This window comes from Boleophthalmus pectinirostris, unplaced genomic scaffold (genome assembly GCF_026225935.1).
Source record: "Boleophthalmus pectinirostris isolate CB_2022bp ecotype Guang Dong unplaced genomic scaffold, ASM2622593v1 HiC_scaffold_1, whole genome shotgun sequence".
In the NCBI taxonomy this organism is placed as follows: Eukaryota; Metazoa; Chordata; class Actinopteri; order Gobiiformes; family Gobiidae; genus Boleophthalmus; species Boleophthalmus pectinirostris.
In genome coordinates, this window is record NW_026570970.1 from 29,923,465 (window position 1) to 29,944,517 (window position 21,053).

General features: G+C 40.4%; 1 protein-coding gene across 1 annotated transcript in view; it reads right to left on the bottom strand.

Moving 5' to 3' along the window:
- The window catches only part of sema5ba (sema domain, seven thrombospondin repeats (type 1 and type 1-like), transmembrane domain (TM) and short cytoplasmic domain, (semaphorin) 5Ba), a 492,613-nt gene that overhangs the window by 392,347 nt on the left and 79,213 nt on the right, over nucleotides 1–21,053 (bottom strand). Inside the window, exon 2 of the mRNA XM_055149649.1 lies at nucleotides 2,737–2,796. The gene's annotated coding sequence lies outside the window, so the exon portion shown is untranslated. The remainder of the gene's footprint in view (nucleotides 1–2,736; nucleotides 2,797–21,053) is intronic.

The following is a 21,053-nucleotide window of genomic DNA, read 5'->3' on the forward strand; positions in this document are numbered from 1 at the left end:
TGGAAAAGCCCTGCCTCTGGTCATAGGAAGACAGAGTCATAAGGTTTCATGTGAATCACTATGTTATACTCAAGTCCATAGCTCATTTACAAGACTAATACACATCAGAGAACTAGAATCAGTGATGGATGAAATACTCAATTTTTGCTTATTTCTATGGATATACGATTGCTTTGTCTCAAATGTTCCACAGCTCTACCTTACATTTATTTACTTACTGGTGGTTTTATAGCTCAAAAATACCTAGAAAAAACATTCTGACTGTGAGCAGGGTCGCCTCTCCACAGATCTGACCTGTAACTTGGTCTGGTTTGATCTCCATGAAGATAGAAAGGGTTTATATCATACTGTGAAACATTCCAGACAAAGCAATAACATCTCCATGGAGAAAATGATTTGACAGACCCTCCACTACAAAAGTAACAATGCACCTTTAAGTAAAAGAACAGATACAGGGACAAAAAATTATTCAAGTAAAAGTAAAAGATTTATAAATACAAATCTACTTAATTAAAAGAACTGAAGTACCCATTTAAAAATGTACTTTTAGAGTAAAGAGTAAAAGTATCCACACAGATTATGAGAAGTTAAATGTGTTAAATGTAGTGATATTGATAAGAACTGCAGTATTTCTTAATTGTATTGTGGAGTTTCATGTATATATATATTTTTGTTTGCACAAAGCCGGACTTTAACTCAGAACCTTTAGTTAGGATGTCATGAACGTGCTAAAGCAACCACTCAAATCACATATAAAGTACTTTTTACTTTTCAGTCAAGTTAAAACACATAGTGAAGTAGAAAGAACAGATACCCGTTCCAAAGAGTAGTGAAGTAAAAGTATGTGTTTGTATTTGTGTTATTGTATTGTATTGTATTGTATTGAGTACTTTTACTTTTGTCCTTGTTACTTTCCACAACTGCCAATAATTACATCTGATTTGAAGTGTGTGTTACAAGAAATCTGATCGTCCAAAACACCTAACATCATGTGTCTGTTAATCAGTGGATTTTTAGAATAACTTTTGGATTTGGAAAAAAGAAATCAGATATATATGATGCACCTTTAAACCTATATAACATACTTTGCATATTTAAACTTTGGTTGTAAGTTTTTTTTACTGTTTGCACATTACATTTTTATTAACTTGTTTTATTATCAAATGTAGCTTTTAAAAATCACTGTCAAAACTGCTGCAATTCTCAAAATGTGATCTAGAGACAGGTATGGATGTCGAGATTATAGAGAAGAGACTGACTGAAAACTGAAAAACTTGAAGGCTCTGTACAGTACCTCAATTTTTACAATGGGAAAAAGACAGGTTGCAGTGGTTCTAAGAAACACCTCGTCCTAATTATTCACCATAAACATGTTTCACCATTTTTAGAAACCATCACCAATGCTATCAAACATCAGCATGCCAACAGCACACTTCCAGGTTCGCTTTATAATTAGATGTTGACAGTGGTCTCATACTGACCCTATAAAATCTGTTTTTGCAATATTTCACTCCACTATATAGAGAAAAAAACGATACAAATAAATAACTGTGTCACAAACATTACTTTTAGAAATAGAAAAAGTGGACCTCATATTATAAAACTGAATGTCATATATTTTGCAAAACTGACCACTGTGAGCTTTAAGCCTTGTTATAATACTGTTACCTCATCAAAAACATACCCTGAGTTGTGTTTTGTTTCATTCATACATGTTTGAGTAACCTTTTATCATGAATCTGTACTAAAAAATACTCATGTATATCGATAAAGCAACCAATGATACCAATACTGTATCACTGGCTCACGATATGCAGTGGTGGATGAAGTACTCAGTTTTGTTACTAAAGTAAGTGCAGATACAGAGGTAAAAAAGTTGCATTAGTAAAATACTTGTTTAAAAATGTTCTTAAAGAGTAAAAAGTAAAAGTATTTTGCAGAGTATGTTGAGTATTTGGTTGTAGTTGGGATGAAAACTACTATACATAATAAGAAAATAACTATTTACTTTTCAGTCCAGATCTATAATGTAGTGGAGTAGAAAGTACAGATACAAGTTCTCAAATGTAGTGAAGTAAAAGTAAATAGTATCCACTGTAAAATGTGCAGATACTTAAAATTTGTACTTATGTATTGTACTTTTACTGTAGTACTGTCCACCACTGACGATATATAGATACTATCACGATACTATCAAAAAATACTACATAAACTACCCAAAATATTTGACCAGTAATATTTTCATTCAAGATTATAACCTTATAACTAATACGGGAAACAAGCTGTCATCACCTCAAAGCTCGCCAAAATCCCTACTAAAAACAATGTCAAAATGTGGATTTATTATCATGAAAAAATATGAAATTGTGCTATTGAAAACAAAATTCTAGCAGGTTCTTATTCCTATACAAGCATCTATGAACTAGAAATAAGAAACACCAAAAGACCAATCATACAAAACACGTCTTCTTAACCAGGATTAAAACCATTATTCTAAATTTGGCGTCAACAGCAACTTCGCTCTGAAAACTTGGCGTGAACTTAAAAGCAGAGACGAAGCAGAGAATTACTGTCAGAAAACCCAATTTCAGATTCAAACTTTGGCATTTCAACAGAGCAAAAAGTCAAGCACTCACCCAAAATAAGAAGGCGGCATCCAGCTATCCAAGAAAACTTTCAAATCGCACAAAAACATACAATCCAGAAAGCGGTAGTAAAAGTATTCGTAGTACTCACCAGCTTAGCATCACTGGCGTATGAGGTACTGCGTTCGGAGTGGGGGTCTTCTTTTCAAATCTGGAGGAGAGAGAGAGAAAAGGGGAAGGGAGAAAGAGAGGGGAGGAGGGGTGAGTCTCTTTTTTTTGGCTATAGAGATCGTCATGGGGAGGGACAAAAGAAAGGACCGTGTCTCGTAAACAAACCGCCAAAGATTTCAATGGGCCGAAGTGGGCGGGGCTACGGGCGTATTTAAAGCAGCTTTAGTTCGGGGGAGAGAGGGGGACCCCGAAAACCTGCCTTTTACACCCAGAGGTCCCCATAAGGCAGCCATACAATGAGCTCACATCAGAGGAGGGAGGGGACAATGCTTTTACTCGAGAAATGCGCGAAAATAAAAAAGAAGATAATCCAAAAAAGTTACACAAAATGAATTCCTGTGAGCTTTAAGCCATGTTATAATGTTGTTACCTCATCAAAAACATACCCATGGTTGTGTTTTGATTCATTCACACATGTTTGAGTAACCCTTTATTATTAGTCTGTCTACATCTCCAAAGCTCCAAATGATCCGTTCCACCCTGTGATGTCATGAAATGGTAGTTTTCAAGTTAACAGCTACCTTTTACCTTTTTTTCAGTAGAGATTGTTAATTCCAGGGCTGAAATTATCCAGATGATTCTAGTGAAGGTCTATGAAGGTTAAAAACACAGTGGAGCACCTCCTGTATTACCACATGACATCACAAGGTGGAACAGAAGAACTCAGCCTAAATACACAGGATTTGAGTGTTAAACATGTGAATGAAACAAAACAACTCCAGGTCTGTTTTCATGAGGAAACAACATTATAACATGTGTCAAAAAATAATCTTATATGGGCCCTTTAAAATATTGAAACACATTTGGTATGATGTAGGAATTGCAGAAATACAAATAGTAACAATTGTAGAAGTAGACATTTTGAAATTAATCTAATTAAACTAATAAATAACTAAAATGTTTATAAAAGCAGTTAACCAGACAGCTCTTTCAGGTCAAGTAGTTTTGGCTATTTTCAAGTCTTTTTGACTATATATAATGGATATTTTCATCATTTGTATGTTATTTTATGTTTTTTTTTTGTTAATAAATAGAAAGTTACAAAGTTAAAGAGTGCTTATATTTTCTAATCTGTGTTATAATGTTGTTTCCTCATCAAAAACAGACCTGGAGTTGTGTTTTTGTTTCATTCCCACGTTTAACACACAAACCCTGCATATTTAGATTGAGTTCTTCTCCCAAACAGAAAACACTCTGGTCCACCTTATGATGTCATGTGGTAATACAGGGCATTCTCCACTGTGTTTTTAAACTCCATACATCTTCACTAGAAAACATTTTGACCTTTGACTAATGTTACTCAAAAAAGTGTGAATGAAACAAAACACAACTCCAGGTCTGTTTTTGAGGAGGTAACAACATCTGAACATGACCTAAAGCTCACAAGAGTCACTTTGCCGAAATATAAGATCTTTATTTAAAGCAACACAATGCAACATTCTAGAGATGACATGACACCTGATTGTATGAAAAAGTTCAAAACCACACTTTGGAGCCTTATCCATGGAGATAGATCTGTTTTATGCCCTACTTTGGAATATTAAAGCTATAGGAACTACATGTCCATGACAACAAGCAAAAGAAGGCCTACATTTGCTTAAAAAGTTACACAGTGGGGCTTTAAGAACTTCAAACATAATCAATAGTCATGAACTCTAATTACACACTGTGCTGAGACGCTATTCTGGACGTAGCCTTAGGTCAGGTGTTTTGGATCTGAACAAATTGGGACAAATAGGTCGGTCTGGTTTCCACGGTAACCAAAGAGAGCAGCTCAGGCCTGCTACTGGTTTCCGACGCTGAGCTGTGTTTAATATTAGTGCTTTAGGCTAACAGGCTGTCTGCTAACTCAATCAGCTCGGCCATATGAGGGCTGTTCACTTTGAGAGGTGCTCACGAACGATTAGGTAACTACATTGTTTTTGTAAAAAGGATTTCATAGCCTTTACTGCTCAGTGGTCATGAGAGACAATTGTACTGAGGAAAGAATTAAATTGGATACGTTTGCTTGTCATTTGTGCGTTTGTACAAAATAGTAGAGATCGCCGCAAATGTCAGTGGTGCTGCCATCTTGTCTGACTCTGCTTGAGGGTTTGGGCTGATATCTCCTTAAGTTTTTTCACCACATTTGGCATAAAAACCTCCATGGAGAGAATGTTCTTATACTGTGGAAAATTACAGCTAAAAGAATGACATTTCCATTTTGTCCAGGCCAATAAGAGTCAGGTTTGTGGAGATGCAAGCCCGCTCAGAGTCAGAATGTGTGTTTTTCAGTGCAGTAAACACAACCAAAATCAATATAATATCCTTTGATTTTAGTCTTTTTTTTTCTATAAAGCTGCATACTGTTATCCAGGCTAGCCCCACCTAGCGTCAATCAATCAATCAATCAATCAACAACTTTATTAATCCCAAAGGGCAATTCAGTTCACACATTTCTGGTCACGCACAATATATAAATAGTGCCCATGCTCGGTTTCATTTCTCTCCAGCGACTAGGTCAGGAATCGGAATACACTAGACGGTTTGCAAGAACCCCGGAAGTTGTAGACCGTGCAGCGGCCAATCTGTGAAGAGCTGTGAAGCCATGACGTCAAACTCAAGCACCTGTCTGAGTCCCTTTTGTGGTACAGCACAGCAGTAAACAAAGTGGTCGAGATGGATGTAGACAAAGCCAGAGATTCTATGTTAGCAACAATTATAGAGATCGAGAATTTACAGCCGGAACAAAGAGAATGTTTGGTGAATTTTGTCAAGGGGAAAGACGTTATTACCCTTCTTCCTACGGGATTTGGCGCATTACATACGTCACAACCAAATAGCAGCGATTGGTTAAATAAAAAAAGTACCCACTTACTGTCAAACAAACGAATCCTAATGCTGCGAGGTCAGACGGTTTCCACGAAGTGAAACCAGGCTGATGAATCAGACTAGCATACTGTGGCTTTAAACAACTTATTACGTTGGAATGTTGTGTCAAAGTTACTCAAAGACTAAAGACTAAAGACTGGAAGTTGAATATTTAAAAAGTAGTAGTAGATTGTATGCAGCAGTAAAAGTGCAGTTTGAGTTGGAGTTTGCACACAGCCCTGAGAACGACCCCAGGAAAGGGGATTTTGTGAGGAGCTAAGCCCAGATTTGAGCTCAGAGCAGCGGGAAGCAGTGAGTCAAACAAAAGCAGTCCATAATCTGTAATGTCACACAGGGATCAGACTGACAACAAGTGGAGAGGAGAGAACACTGTCTGGGTTTAGATCACATCACATCCTGTATCTCTGCAGTGCTTAAAGGTGCGCTGTGTAACTTTGTCTGCACTTGCTTGTCTCCATGGTCATGCACTGCCTGAAACGTTCCACAGTATGATTTGGTCAGTTTTGGACCTTGATTTGAGGAAATGAGAAAAGGTATATTTGTGCTCGACAAAGCCTTTAATAGCGCTAACTCAGAAATCCGAAGATTGACAGTTTCATTATAGTGCATATTGGTCTTGTGCCCTTGGGCAAAAACACTTCACCCTACTTTAATGTAGTGTGAGTGAATGAAAAACCAGGCTGTGCTCTGCTTTGAACAAGATAGTCTTGGTTTCAACCTGGTTCAGTAGTTTAGTCCTGGTTCAGTGTGAGGGTTAAATTCCCCTGGCTACACACAGAGAAGCCTTCTGCACTGATAAGTCCTGGTCTAGACCTGGTTTAGACCTGATTCAGTCCTGGTTCTGCTTTGTTTTTACTGATTCTTCTAAGCATAATGCAAAGACTAGACCTGTTAAATCCAAGTTTAGATCTGGTTTGGACCTGGTTCAGTCCTAGTTTAGACCTGGTTCAGTCCTCTTTTGGACCTAGTTTGGATCTAGTTTGGCCCTGATTTGGTTCTAGATTAGATCTGGTTTAGACCTGGTTCAGTCCTAGTATTTTTAGTTTGGTTCAGTCCTCTTTTAGGCCTGGTTTAGACATGGTTTGGTCCTGATTTGGGCCTAGTTTAGACCAGGTTTGGACCTGTTGTTTTACTTCCAAGTTTAGGCTTGGTTCAGACCTAACTTTAAACCTTGTTTAGACTTGGTTCAGTCCTCTTTTACACCTGGTTCAGACCCAGTTCACTCCTAGTTTAGACCTGGCTTATACCTGGTTTAGACCCAGTGTAGATGTGGTTCAGACCTGGTTCAGATCTGATTTAGAGCTGGTTCAGACCTAGTCCAGACCCGGTTCAGACCTAGTTTAGACCTAGTTTAGCTCTGGTTCAGACCCAGTTCAGACCTGGTTTAGACCTGGTTTAGCCCTAATGCAGACCTTGTTTACACCTGGTTCAGACCTGGTTCAGACTTGGTCCAGCCCTGGTTCAGACCTAGTTTAGGCCTGGTTCAGTCCTAGTTCAAACCTGGTTCAGTCCTAGTTTAGCCCTGGTTCAGACCTAGTTTAGACCTGTGTTAGACCTGCTTCCGTTTCTCATAGCGGTAGAAGCCTCCTGCAGTGCTGTGTGGTGCAGACAGCCAGACAAACACAGACTGGGGCTCTGGTTCAATAAAACTTTATTGTCCCGCGCTGATGAACGTGTGACAGTGGGGAGCCTCCGGGGGGTACATATACAAACACCAGCCCCTTGCTTACCCATAATGCATCTGTCTCATAAAGTCTGACTCTTAATTTATAGACATGTTTTTCACTGCTGGCACTAAGTTACTACTGTTCATGACCTATATAAAGAACAAGATAGATTCACTATGGAGTTACAAAGCAATTACAAACAGCAACTTCTATAGTAGCTACAAACTTTCAATGGACATTTTGAGTTGTGTAACAAGTTTGCTAAAATGTCTGATGGAAGCATAAATACGTTTTGACCCAATAAGCTATAAATTTGATGTTAAACGGCCCATAATACGCTATTTTCTGATCTGTGTTTTAATGCGGGTTTACAAACATATCTGGAGTTGTGTTTTGTTATGGTTCAGTCCTTGTTTAGACCTAGTTCAGTCCTGTTTCAGTCTTTGTTTACACCTGGTTCTTTCCTGGTTCAGTCCTGGTTTAGTCTTGGATCAGTCCTTGTTTAGACCTAGTTTAGTCTTGGTTCAGTCCTTGTTTAGACCTGGTTCAGTCCTGTTTCAGTCCTTGTTTAGACCTGGTTTAGTCTTGGTTCAGTCCTAGTTTAGACCTGGTTCAGTCCTGGTTTAATCTTGGTTCAGTCCTCGTTCAGACCTAGTTTAGACCTGGTTCAGTCCTGTCCAATCCATTCTCTAGGTAAAAGGGAGCTGTTAACTTTAAAACAATTTAAATCACTTCTTGACATCACAAAGTGGAAAAGAGCATTTTAAGCTTTGGAGCTATAGACAGACTAATAATAACGGGTTATTCAAACACGTTTATGATGAGGTAACAACATTATATCATGACTTAAACCATCCACAAACGGCAACTGCTATCACAACTAGAGATTGATGAGGTACAACACAAATGCCACGGCAAGGGGGAACCAGTGTGCCAGGTCAGAGGGGAGTTGACACCAACTCCCCAAACAGAGATTGCTGCTGAGCGAGGCAGCGACTGACCTGAAAGATAAGATCATGGCCCGAATGAACACAAGGCAACCCCGATGCCGGTTACAGAGGCTAAGTGAAGTACCATCTGAAAGTCTCCTAGACGATGTGAATGCAGCACTGACAGTGATCCCTACCACAACAATCACTGAAACCAATGAGCTGATATACACTTCAGCAGCAGTGATCCTAGATGTGTTGGGCTATAAGAGCAACCATGGGAGCCATGCGATACAATACCCACCATGGCAAAGACGGTTAGAGGCTAAAATCAAGGAGGTGCGGAGAGAAGTGAGCCAACTGTCAGAGGCCCAGAAAGGTGCAATGAAAAAGCAAGTGCCCAAGAGGTACAACCAGTTGCCCATACCTGAAGCACTCGAAACTGCCAAACAAAGGCTCCAAGCCTTGGCCAGCCGCCTAAAGAGGTACACACGAGATAACGAGGCCAGACGAATAAACCGGCTGTTCGCAACACAACCGGCGAAAGTGTACGCTCAGTGGCAGGGTAATACTGGAGACTGAGAGGTACTGGAAAGGCATATGGGAAAGGGAGGCATCACATAACACCGATGCACAGTGGCTGGTGGATCTGAGAGAAGACCACAGCAACCTCCCTGAACAGAATCCAGTCACCATCACAGTGGCAGACATCCAGGGAAGAGTCTCAGGTATGAAAAGACTCACCCTGAATGGTTAACCCAAGGGCGTACGATCCTGATCCTAAAGGATCCTTCAAAGGGTGCAGTCCATCCAACTATCGGCCAATAACCTGTCTCTCCACAACATGGAAGCTCATGTCAGGCATCATTGCGGCTAAGATAAGTGGGCACATGAATCAATACATGAGTGCAGCACAGAAGGGTATCGGCAAAAACACCAGGGGAGCCAAACACCAACTCCTGGTTGACCGCGACTGCAGAACCCGTAAGACCAACCTGTGCACTGCCTGGATTGATTACAAGAAAGCCTATGACTCAATGCCACACACATGGATCACTGAGTGCTTGAAGCTGTACAATATCAACAGGACTCTAAGGGCGTTCATTGCGAAATCGATGCGGTTGTGGAAAACCACCCTTGAAGCCAAGGGGAAGCCACTTGCACATGTGTCCATCAAATGTGGCATATACCAAGGAGACTCACTGTCCCCACCAGCCAAATAATCGACCGCACTGGCTATGGATACCGACTCAGAAACGGGGCCACCATCAGTCACCTCCTCTACATGGATGACATCAAGCTGTACGCTAAGAGTGAGCGAGACATCGACTCACTGATCCACACCACAAGGATCTACAGTACAGACATCGGGATGTCATTCGGGCTTGAGAAATGTAGCAGGATGGTGACAAAGAGAGGGAAGGTAGTCCACACAGAGGGGTGTCACTCCCAGAGGGAACAATAGCAGACGTTGAGGACAGTTACAAGTACCTTGGTATCCCACAAGCAAGTGGCAACCTCGAAGAGGCAACAAGGAAAGTGGCTACGGCCAAATACCTGCAAAGAGTGAGGCAAGTCCTTAGAAGCCAGCTCAATGGCAAGAACAAGGTGCAGGCAATCAACAGCTACGCCCTGCCAGTGATCAGATACCCTGCAGGGATTGTAAGCTGGCCAAAGGAGGAGATACAGACCACAGATGTTAAGACACGAAAGCTCCTGACCATGCATGGAGGGTTCCATCCCAAATCCAGCACCCTGAGACTGTACGCAGGCCGGAAGGAAGGGGGCTGAGGACTAGTGAGTGTGGGAACCACTGTCCAGGATGAAACATCCAAGCTCCTTGAGTACATCAAGGACAAGGCCCCGGCAGATGAGGTGCTCAGAGAATGTCTCAGACAGTGGGGTCCAGAGGAAGAGGTGCTGGAGGGACCATCATGGCAGGACAAACCCCTACATGGGGCGTACCACCGGAGCATAACTGAAGTGGCTGATATCAAGAAATCCTACCAATGGCTTGAGAGGGCTGGTCTGAAGGACAGCACAGAGGCACTGATCCTGGCTGCTCAGGAGCAGGCCCTGGGCACTCGAGCAATAGAGGCCCAGATCTACCACACCAGACAAGACCCACGGTGTAGACTGTGCAAAGAGGCTCCTGAGACAGTCCAGCACATAACTGCAGGGTGTAAGATGCTGGCAGGGAAAGCATACATGGAGCGACATAACCAAGTGGCGGGCATAGTGTACAGAAACATCTGTGCAGAGTACGGGCTGGAAACCCCAGGATCAAGGTGGGAAACACCTCCAAAGGTTGTGGAGAATGACCGAGCCAAGATCCTGTGGGACTTCCAGATACAGACTGACAGAATGGTGATGGCGAACCAACCAGACATAGTGGTGGTGGATAAGAAACAGAGCAGAGCCGTGGTGGTTGACATCGCAATACCAAGCGATGGTAATATCAGGAAAAAGGAACACGAGAAGCTAGAGAAATACCAGGGGCTCAAGGAAGAGCTGGAGAGAGCCTGGAAAGTAAAGGCATCAGTGGTGCCTGTGGTGATCGGACACTCGGGGCTGTAACCCCCAAACTGGAAGAGTGGCTACAACAGATACCGGGAAAAACAACGGACATCTCAGTCCAGAAAAGTGCAGTACTGGGAACAGCAAAGATACTGCGCAGAACTCTCAAGCTCCCAGGCCTCTGGTAGAGGACCCGAGCTCAATGAGGGTGAGAGAGACCTACCACCGTGGAAGGTGAGAAACACATTTTTTATATATATATATATATATATATATATATATTATATATATATATATATATATATATTATATATATATATATATTTTTTTTTTTTTTTTTTTTTTTTTTTTTTTTTAAAGTATCACGTGTTCTGGGTTCGCAACCCTTTATAAATGGTCACACCTGCTGTTGATTCAATTAGCCCTGATGAAGACCAAGTAGTCGAAACGCGTTGGCGTGACTTTTAATAAATTCACCGCAAATCAGAGTGCCTCTGCCATCATTTTTCTATTTTAAGAGTAAAGTTACTTCAAAACCTGTTCAGGACTTTGATTTCACTTCTCATTTAGATTTTATGTGTTACCTCTTGAATTTTTATTTAGTCTTTTAAGCCTTTGTAAAGTGTCCTAGTGAGTATCATAAAAGGCACTGTTCTCTGAAATGAATTATTATTTTATTATTGTATTATTATTCTAGTAGAAGTACAAAGTAGTGATCAAGGTAACTACACAGTAAAAGTAAAAGTATTTGGTAAAACAACTACTCAAGGAAGGGAAACTGGAAATCAGATCTGAAGTTAAAGCTGCACTATGTAACTTTTTGGTTGAGTGTCCATCACCTGCTGTTTCTATGGATATGTCACTGCTCTGGCTGGAATGTTCCACAGTACGACATTAAACACCTCTACCTTACATTTATTCAATTGCAAGTGGTTTTATAACTCAAAAATACCTACAAAAAACAATTCTGACTGTGCACGGCAAATTTGAGCTGTAACCAGTAACTTGGTCTGGTTTGGTCTCCATGAAGATAAAAAGGTTTAATACCATACTTTGCAACATTCAAGACAAAGCAATAGCAACTCCATGGAGAAAACAATTTAATGAACTCTCCACAGAAAAGTTACACAATGCAACTTGAAGTGAATTAAAAAAACAAAACTTAAATTATACACGAAATGTGCTATTTTCAAAGGACAGGCCACAAAAGTTAGATAAAAAATAAACATATCTGAAGGAAATGGGAGGAACCGTTACTTTTAGAACTGTTAAACTGCAAAATATATTACTCAAGTAGTACAGGTCCTTGTCCGTATACCACTGTGATCCACCCCCTCCGTCTTGTATTCCTCTGAGTGATGCTTTAGTCCTTGAATGCAACTGTCTGTGCAGTGCTGGTGATTTTAAATGTATCCTATCTGAACTCAGCAGCGTGCTTCCAAAAGCTTCTATAATGCTGACAGATGGACCATGAGCTTTGGGTCACTCCTCAATCGTCCACTCTGTCAAAAATGTGTCAGAACTTTTTCAACTTTTCACTTTATTTCCCTGGACGTGTGTTTGTGTGGTTAGGAGCAGCTACCTTTCAAGCTCAGGGATGGAAATCGAGTTATCCAATTTTAGACCAGTTAAGTGGTTCAGACCTGGTTTAGTTTTGGGTGTTCCTACTTAAAGGGCCAGTATTATGCCATTTTCTGAACTATGTTATAATGTTTCCTCGTCGCAAACATACCTGGAGTTGTGTTTTGTTTCATTTGCACATGTTTAACACACAAATCCTGCATATTTAGGATGAGTTCTTATCTCACGCAGTTCTTTTCTGTTCCACCTTGTGATGTCATGTGGTAATACAAGTGTTCCAATGTGTTTTTAAACTCCATACACCTTCACTAGAATCATTTGGATGATTTTACAACTGGATTTGGCAATCTCTACTGAGTAAAAGGTAAAAGGAGCTGTTAACTTGAAAACTACTGCTTCATGACATCACAAGGTGGAACCAAGCATTTTAAGATGTAGACAGACTAATAATGGAGGATTAGTCAAACATGTGTGAATGAAATAAAACACAACTCCAGGTATGTTTTTGAGGAGGTAATAAGATTACAACATGGTTTAAAACTCACAATACTCAATTTTGTATTATATAGGATCCAGTGGTGAAAGGTAACGAAGTAAAAGTAGTATAAAGTACTGTACTTCAATAAATATTGTTCTGCACAATTGTATCTACTTAAGTATATTTTATAGTGGATACTTGTTTTTATTTTTACTTCACTACATTTGAGAGCAGATATCTGTACTTTCTGCTCTACTACATTTTTAACAGGATTGAAAAATAAAAGTACTTTTTATTTCTGCATGAGACCTGCTGATAAGGCTGTGGGATTTGTTTTAACATGTTCATAATTTGAGCAAACGAAAATATACAATTAAAAACTGCCAGAAAAAAACCCTGATCCAATTGTTTCTGTTGAACAAAATTCAAGACAAATCATATCACTGTATCAAAATCACTACCTATGAAGCTTTATTAGATCTCAAAATCTGTGCGAAACACTCTTTTAAACAGATATTTTAACACTTTTACTTGAGTAGATTTTTTCATGTGATACTTCTGCTTTTACTTGAGCATTTTTTGGTCCGGTAAGTAACAAAATTGAGCACTTCTTCCACCACTAATATGATCTTTAAATTATAAGTACAACAAGATTTTTCCAGCACTGAATTTGAAAATGCACGAACTCAAAGTGTGATTTCTATCTTGTTATTTCTACAGACCTCTACCTGTTTTCTCACTGGTTTAACCCTGATGTAACCCTCTTGTTTTGTTAGCCTGTTGATGAAGTGTTTTTGATGGAGTCCACTCAGCTTCCTACTTGAGTAACTACAGCCACCACTTTCCCCTGCACTAAAATCCAATAGTCCAAATTAAAGCCTGGTTACTGCTAAGTCAATCAGACAGTTAAGGGCTCACTGAGAAGAAGGTGAAGAGGAAAACACATGTACAAAACAACAGCCGAACGCAACGTGGAAGCCTGCAGGCCACTGTACAAGCAATACTTCTAATTAGATCTGAATTATGCTCGAAGCTTCTGCAGAGACATGAAATAAAAAAATAAAACATGACAACATTAGACTGACAATTCTTTAACTTAAGTTTAAATGTGTTGTCAAAGTAAAACATGGTACGATCAAAAGTGAATTAAATGTCCTTTTTATGTCATCTGGACCATATACTGTACCATATTTTTCAGACTATAAGTCTCACTTTTTTTCATGGTTTGGCTGGTCCTGCGACTTATACTCTGGTGCAACTTCTATGTTAAAATTTTCAGACTGACAACCGCGAGAGGGCGCTCTAGGCTTATGTTTCAGTTTTCTGTGCATATCTCCTGCAGAAAAAGCCACTGTCCTGCTGCAAGTAGTGAAATATGCAGCAGAAAACTACGGAAGCCGAGGGGTCACAACAAATGCAAACGTGACAACAAATACAAACGCCACAACACAAACGCAAATGCCACAACTAAAAAGTGGTTAATGTGTTGTGGCTTTTTAATATGTTGCAGCATTTGCGTTTGTGTTGTGGCGTTTGTATTTGTTACGGCGTTTGCATTAAAATAGAGTCCCGCGGTCATTTCCATTGTGGCTTTTTTTGGTGTGTTGTGGCTTTTTGTTGTGTTGTCACATTTGTATTTGTTGCGGCGTTTGCGTTTTTTGTGACCCCTCTCGGCTTCCGTAGAAAACGGTAATCGAGCAGCAGAAAGTTTGGAGTGAGCGAGAAACTTGTAAGGGGAAAGCGAGAAAGAAGAACACAGCTTCACGACAACTAGGAGGGTGCACCGTGCAACTATCCTGGAAATCTTTGGATGACAAAGCCTGGACTTCAGTGACAATTGAAGTTGCGTGGAGTTGCTCAGAAGTGACACAGAGGACTATAACTTGCCTTTCAAGATAAAATGTCGATTCCTGGTCCCTGATTTTCTAAAATAAATTTCTCCCAAAAAATGCGACTTATATAGGTTTTTTTTCTTCTTCATTACGCATTTTTTGGCTGCTGCGACTTATACTCCGGAGCGACTTATAGTCCGAAAAATACAGTATATATGAATGGATATAGCTAAGAGGAAGTGAGCATGGGCACACTTCCGGCTCCATTGACTCTGGCTCTGTTTCACTTTCTATTGAAAAAACACCCCAAAACTTTCTGTCGACCTGCCTGGGTGGTCACACTCACGTCTTTATTCAGTCTACAGACAGTTTAAAGGTGCATCATGTAACTTTTTTGGTTTTAAATTGGTCTATCCTGCATTTATTCAGTTGCATGTGTTTTCATTGCTGGAAACATGCATTCTTACAGTTTGTAGGATCTCTCCACAGACCTGACCAGTAACTTGAACTGGTGTCACCCTTTCAATGGTACATCTCAGTATGCTAACCGTGCACCTCCTGTTTCTATGACAATTAAAACATGTTATAATTAGGTGCACACAGTACACAGCTGACATTTTTTTTACCTCAAGAGCTAAGTTTAAGGTACAATTTATTGACCCTATAGGGAAATTTATCTCTGCATTTGACCCATCTCCAGATCTTGAGCTAGTCTTGATCAGGACTACCGTCGATGGATGATTTGACCTGTTGTGCATGTGTTTTGCGTTGCTGGGGTAACTATACTGCCCAGAGGAAACCCACCGACTCCTGCTGTCTTTGTACTCTGTGTTGCAACCTTGGAATTTCCTAATTACAGGACAAACCTGGCTTCTTATTAACCAAAACAGGTCCCAGACACATGATGTCCTCCTGAACTCTTCACCTACTTTATTCCTCCCATTAAACATTTGATTATTTTCCGAACATCCAAGTATTTTCCACTGATGTAGCGTCTGTGAAGCAGCTTTACTTGACAGCGCCCACATGTATGACTGCTGCATAATAAACATGCTTCTATCTTTAGTCTCACACCTCCAGTGTTATGTAAAAGCACTGCCAAAATGAGACATGCAAATATTATGTCTACCAGTCTGAAGCCTGCACCCACAGCTGTTTCTCCAGTGCACTAAAAACCTGGAATCATCGCCACAATACACTTTCTATTGTGAACAAAAGGTTAATAGGATTTCTAACTCTTACTGCTACTTGTGCTACTGAGAATACAAAAGTGGCAGAGTTTGATTTACTGAGAGGTTTGTGGTTAAGGTCCTACATTACGCAAAACGGCCCCATGAGAGCTTTTAGCCATGTTATAATACTGATATCTCATCATAGACTAGGGATGTGCTGATCCAGGTCTTTCTGTTCCCATTCCGATGTACCTATTCCAGTGCAGAGACTGAAAATATAATGTATTACTTTTATAGCAAAATGGGTTACGTAACTACAGAAGAGCTTCGTAAATAGATTATTATGAGACATTTTGGGCCAACAGTAGTCAGTAAATCATCTTATTACACCCATTTTTAGACCAAATGGGATATCAGCCGAACCGATATCTTGGTATCCTATCCCACTCAGGATTGAGTACAATGTCTCCTTCCTCACTCACCACTGCATCCTCAGACACTCCCCCCCAGTACCTTAACGACCTCCTCACTCCCCAGACCCCCTCACGCTCCCTCCGCTCTGCATCCACTGACACTCTCCAACCCCCCAGAACCAAACTCTGCACCATGGATGATCGGGCCTTTTCAGCTGCAGCTTCAAGACTTTGGAATACTCTCCCCGACCACTTGAGAGCCCCACAGTCTACTTCTGTTTTTAAACAAAATCTTAAAATGTATCTTTTTACTAAAGCCTTTTGTTAATTGTGTTTTATTTTTGTTTTATCTTATTTGTTCCTGTAATAGTTTTAGCTTGATGCACTGTTTGCTGATGCACTTTTATTCACTGTTTTTACCTGTAGCACTTTGAGATTATTTTATGTAAAGTGCAATATAAATCAAATGTATTATTATTATTAAAAACATACTCAGAGTTGTGTTTTGTTTCATTCCCACATGCTTCAGTAATCCTGGGTTATATCATCAAAGATCAAAATGCTGTGTTCCACCTTGTGATGTCATTTAGAGGGAGTCCAAATGAATAGGTCAAACTCATAAAAACTATATTAGACTTAGGCTTAGACCAGGGGTCGGCAACCCAAAATGTTCAAAGAGCCATATTGGCCCAAAAAAACAAAAAACATACCTGCCTGGAGCCGCAAAAAAATAAAAGCCTTATATAAGCCTAATATGAACGCAACATAGACTGTCAGTGTATTAGCTATATAAACCTACTATTAAAATGACTAAGTAGGCTACAAATACAAAATGAGCATTCATGATTACACAAACCCCTTTTGCGACCCTCTCATACTCGGTGCGCCGTCTGTAGACCGACGTTTACCTGTTGCTTTGACGACGATGATGGAAGTATTCAGAGCAGCAGTCGCATTTCTTCTGATCGTGCATAGGAGCACTCATAAAACAGCAGCATGTAGAACTTTCTACGCAACATCAGCCCAGAGCAGAAGCTCTGAGCTCGGGCAGCAGCGCAAAATACACGGGAGCAGTCAGCGCGCAGCTCCTCAAGACGGGGCTGGGGTCCAGTGTTGGTCAGATTGTCCGGAGGTTTCGTCCTCCGTGTCCTGGTTCCAGACGGGGGCGAGCAAGACCAGCGTGCAAAGGACTGGGTCCGAGCGGTTCCGCGTCGTCCTCTGTGCGCTGGTTCTGTGCGGGAAAAGCGAGAATGCGCTGTGGACCACAGGTCCGGGCGGGCTGCTTCGGTCCTCCGCGCTCGACCGCGGCCTGGTTCCGAGGTGGTGCAAAGCATCCGGACAGAAGCGTGAATCCAGTTTGGTTCATTATATGTTGTTTCTGAGCGTCCGTCTGCGCACATGTGTTTTTTTTTTTTTTTTTTTTTTTCGGGGAAAACGCTTCTCAGGTGGAGGCACCGGACACCACCCCCTGCTTCAGCTCATCTGTTTGTTCTGCTGAAACACTTTTCCTATGTTTGCAGAGATGAACAAGGGTTTTACCCCTAAAGAAACCATATTAAAACAACAACAAAAAAATCATTCCTTTTCCATTTTCACTAATTTTTGAAAAAGCTCCAGGGAGCCACTAGGGGAGTGCTAAAGAGCCGCATGCGGCTCCGGAACCACGGGTTGCCGACCCCTGGCTTAGACAAACGTTATTGAACCACAAGGGAAATTATTTGGACACAGTAGCTTACACATCACAATATAATATAATAACAAAGAGCGAAAATATAATTGGTAATAAAACATTCTAAATAAGTAGCAAAAATAGCAAGAGACTGGTGTCAAATATTATGGACTCTATAGCTCAACAGTGACCGACCAGAGACTTTTAATATTAAAAGTTTGCAAATGTGCTCAGGGCTCATCAGCTACAACCACAAGACCTATCATTTTCTTTCAAATCTGTTCCTGAAACTTTATAAATCGCCAAATGATTGAAGCATTTCGCCAAATATTGTGTTTTAAATGCACTTTTTGGACTTAAAGGTGCATTTGGAGGGTCCATCTAATGCTTTTTTTCCATGGAGTTGTTACTGCTTTGACTGGTCACAGTATGATATTAAACCTTTCTATCTTCATGGAGATCAACCCAGACCAAATTACAGGTCAGATCTGTGGAGAGGCGACCCCGCTCACAGTCAGAATGTCTTTTTCTAGCTATTTCTTTAGCTATAAAACCACCTGCTATTGGTAGATGAATGCAGAGCTGTTTATTGTCATACTGTGTAACATTCCTGGCAGAGCAGTGACATATTCATAGAAACAAGCAAGCGACAGACTCCTAGCCAAAAAGTTACACAGTGTACTTCTACTATTTGAATTTTTGGAAAGTCTATGGGAAAAATGAATGGAGCAGGCGGTCACTGTTTAGCTCCATTGTCTGCAGCTAAATGTCAGCTCCGAAATGTGCGCTGGATAAAGATTAGTAAACAAACAAACTGCAGAGGAGTGCCCAGACACAAATGAGAGCTGAGACATAGTTAAACAGAACAGCTAGAAGAGAAGTCATGCAATGTAATATAATGAGGGATCTTATCGTACCAGAGTCAAGCTTTATCAGCTTTAACACTACCCTGACATGTGTGTTAGTTAGCCATAAACACAAACAAAAATAAACATGAAATGGTCTGAATCTGAGTGAATCATTTCTGGAGTCATACGCACAAACAATGAAACCTGGCACTGACTTGGTTTTAGTGCTGTCACAATACAAAAATTTCAAATTCCATTTCGATACTAAGGAACAGACTCAATTAGGGGTGTGCAAAAATACTGAAATATCAATACCGTATTTTCCGGGCTATTAGATGCGGTCTTAAGCCTCTAACCGCATCAAAAAACAACCATGCGCCCGCAATCCAGAGCGCCCCCATATACGAATCTACTCGGGTGTTCCAGCACGAACTTCAGTAAACTACAAAGCCGCCGCACCCACAGGGCATGCAAACACGCACGGAGCAGACAGCGATCACACATCGAAAAACACCCACAGCCACACTCATCACTCCACGCGGACGAGGAATGGAACGGAGAAACGAACCGAAAAAGCAAGTCCAATGTGCCACTCTGAGCCACAACTGAACAACTGAGTCACTGCAAACACGCCAACAATCCGTCGGTCCCAGACAGCACCCTCCCTACACGCCACAACTGAACAAAGCCCAGAGTCACTGTGAACGCGCCAAACAAAGTCCAGCTGAGCCATCAAACTGTTGTGTTTCCTTTAAAGTCCAGTGCAGTTTATTTGTGGAAAAAGTTCAAAAATAGACCATTTAATGACAGTGCGCCTTATAATCCAGAGCTCCTAATAGCCTGTAAAATACATTATATTGTATCGTTTAATGTGATGATACAGTATCGATATCATGGGCTGCTGTATCGATATATCGCCAAGAGTATTTTTTGGTATCTTTTACTACATTTTTTTGTTACAGTGCTACAATTTTGTTACTTGTTTAGTGGGAGGAAACTCGTTTATGCGACACATTCGACATTTTCACTGTTTTGATGATTAAAATGTTTGTGTTTCATATTCACTTTGCACAAGAAGTGGTTTAACAAAGACTTTTAGTATCACGGCCATGATTTAGCCAGTATTTTTTATCGGACTGTATCAAAATGATTTGAAATATATTGTATCGAATCAAAAGTGCACTGTATCGAGATATGTATCGTATCGTGGCCTATGTATCAAGGTATGTATCGTATAGGCAACTTCTTAATGATACCCAGCCCTAGACTCGATATTCAAGACTGATTCTGATACCACAATGAGAATGTGATTTTTATCAACATACATTCTGTCTTTTACGGCCACAAATTGGCTGTAACAAATTGGTCTATGAATTTTAAGTGAATTTCTTGCATTTATTTAGTTTTTAAATTTGGATTTTAAGTCTAGCATTGCAAGATTTGCTGCAATTTCAATGAACGAATTAGCAAATCGCGAAGGCTGCAGTTTTTTTGAAGGTCCTATGCTAAATTGTTTATACTTCACCACAAACATACTCGGAGTTGTGTTTTGTTTCATTCACAAGCTCAAAATGCTCTTTTCCATGTTGTGATGTCATAAAGTGGTAGTTTTCAAGTTAACAGCTACCTTTACCTTTTGTCCAGTAGAGATGGGAAATTCCAGATCTGAAATCATCCAAATGATTCTAGTGAATATGTATGGAGCACTTCTTGTATGACTAAATGATCTCATAAGGGGGAACAGGGTTTTCAGATTGAGAGAAGAACCCAACCTAAATGTGCAGCGTTTGTGTGTTAAACATGTGTGAATGAAACAAAACACAACTCTGGGTATGTTTGTCATGAGGAAACAACATTATAACATAGATTGTAAAAGTGTAATAGGGTAATATTATTAATCACAATTTCCTTCACAAACAACAAAAAATCCAGCTTTATTCTGCATTTTATTTTTATGAATCTGGTCAGCCCTATGTAAATCTAGCATATTATTTTCTATTTTTTCAAAGTAATCTATAACCCAACCTAATTTACATTTAACAAACCTGGTATACCTCTCATATTACAGTCACTCCATTCTCAGTTACCAGGTTTTAGGCTTTCAATCACCCCCACTTGACACCTGTTTATAAACACCGCGACCTTTAACCCCTCCGGCCCCATCCGGACAGATTAGGCAAGGCAAAGGTCACGCAAGGGTAGCCCAGGGGTCACCTCGGGGTCAAACAATGCATTGAAAGGTGCTGACGAACTGCACTGG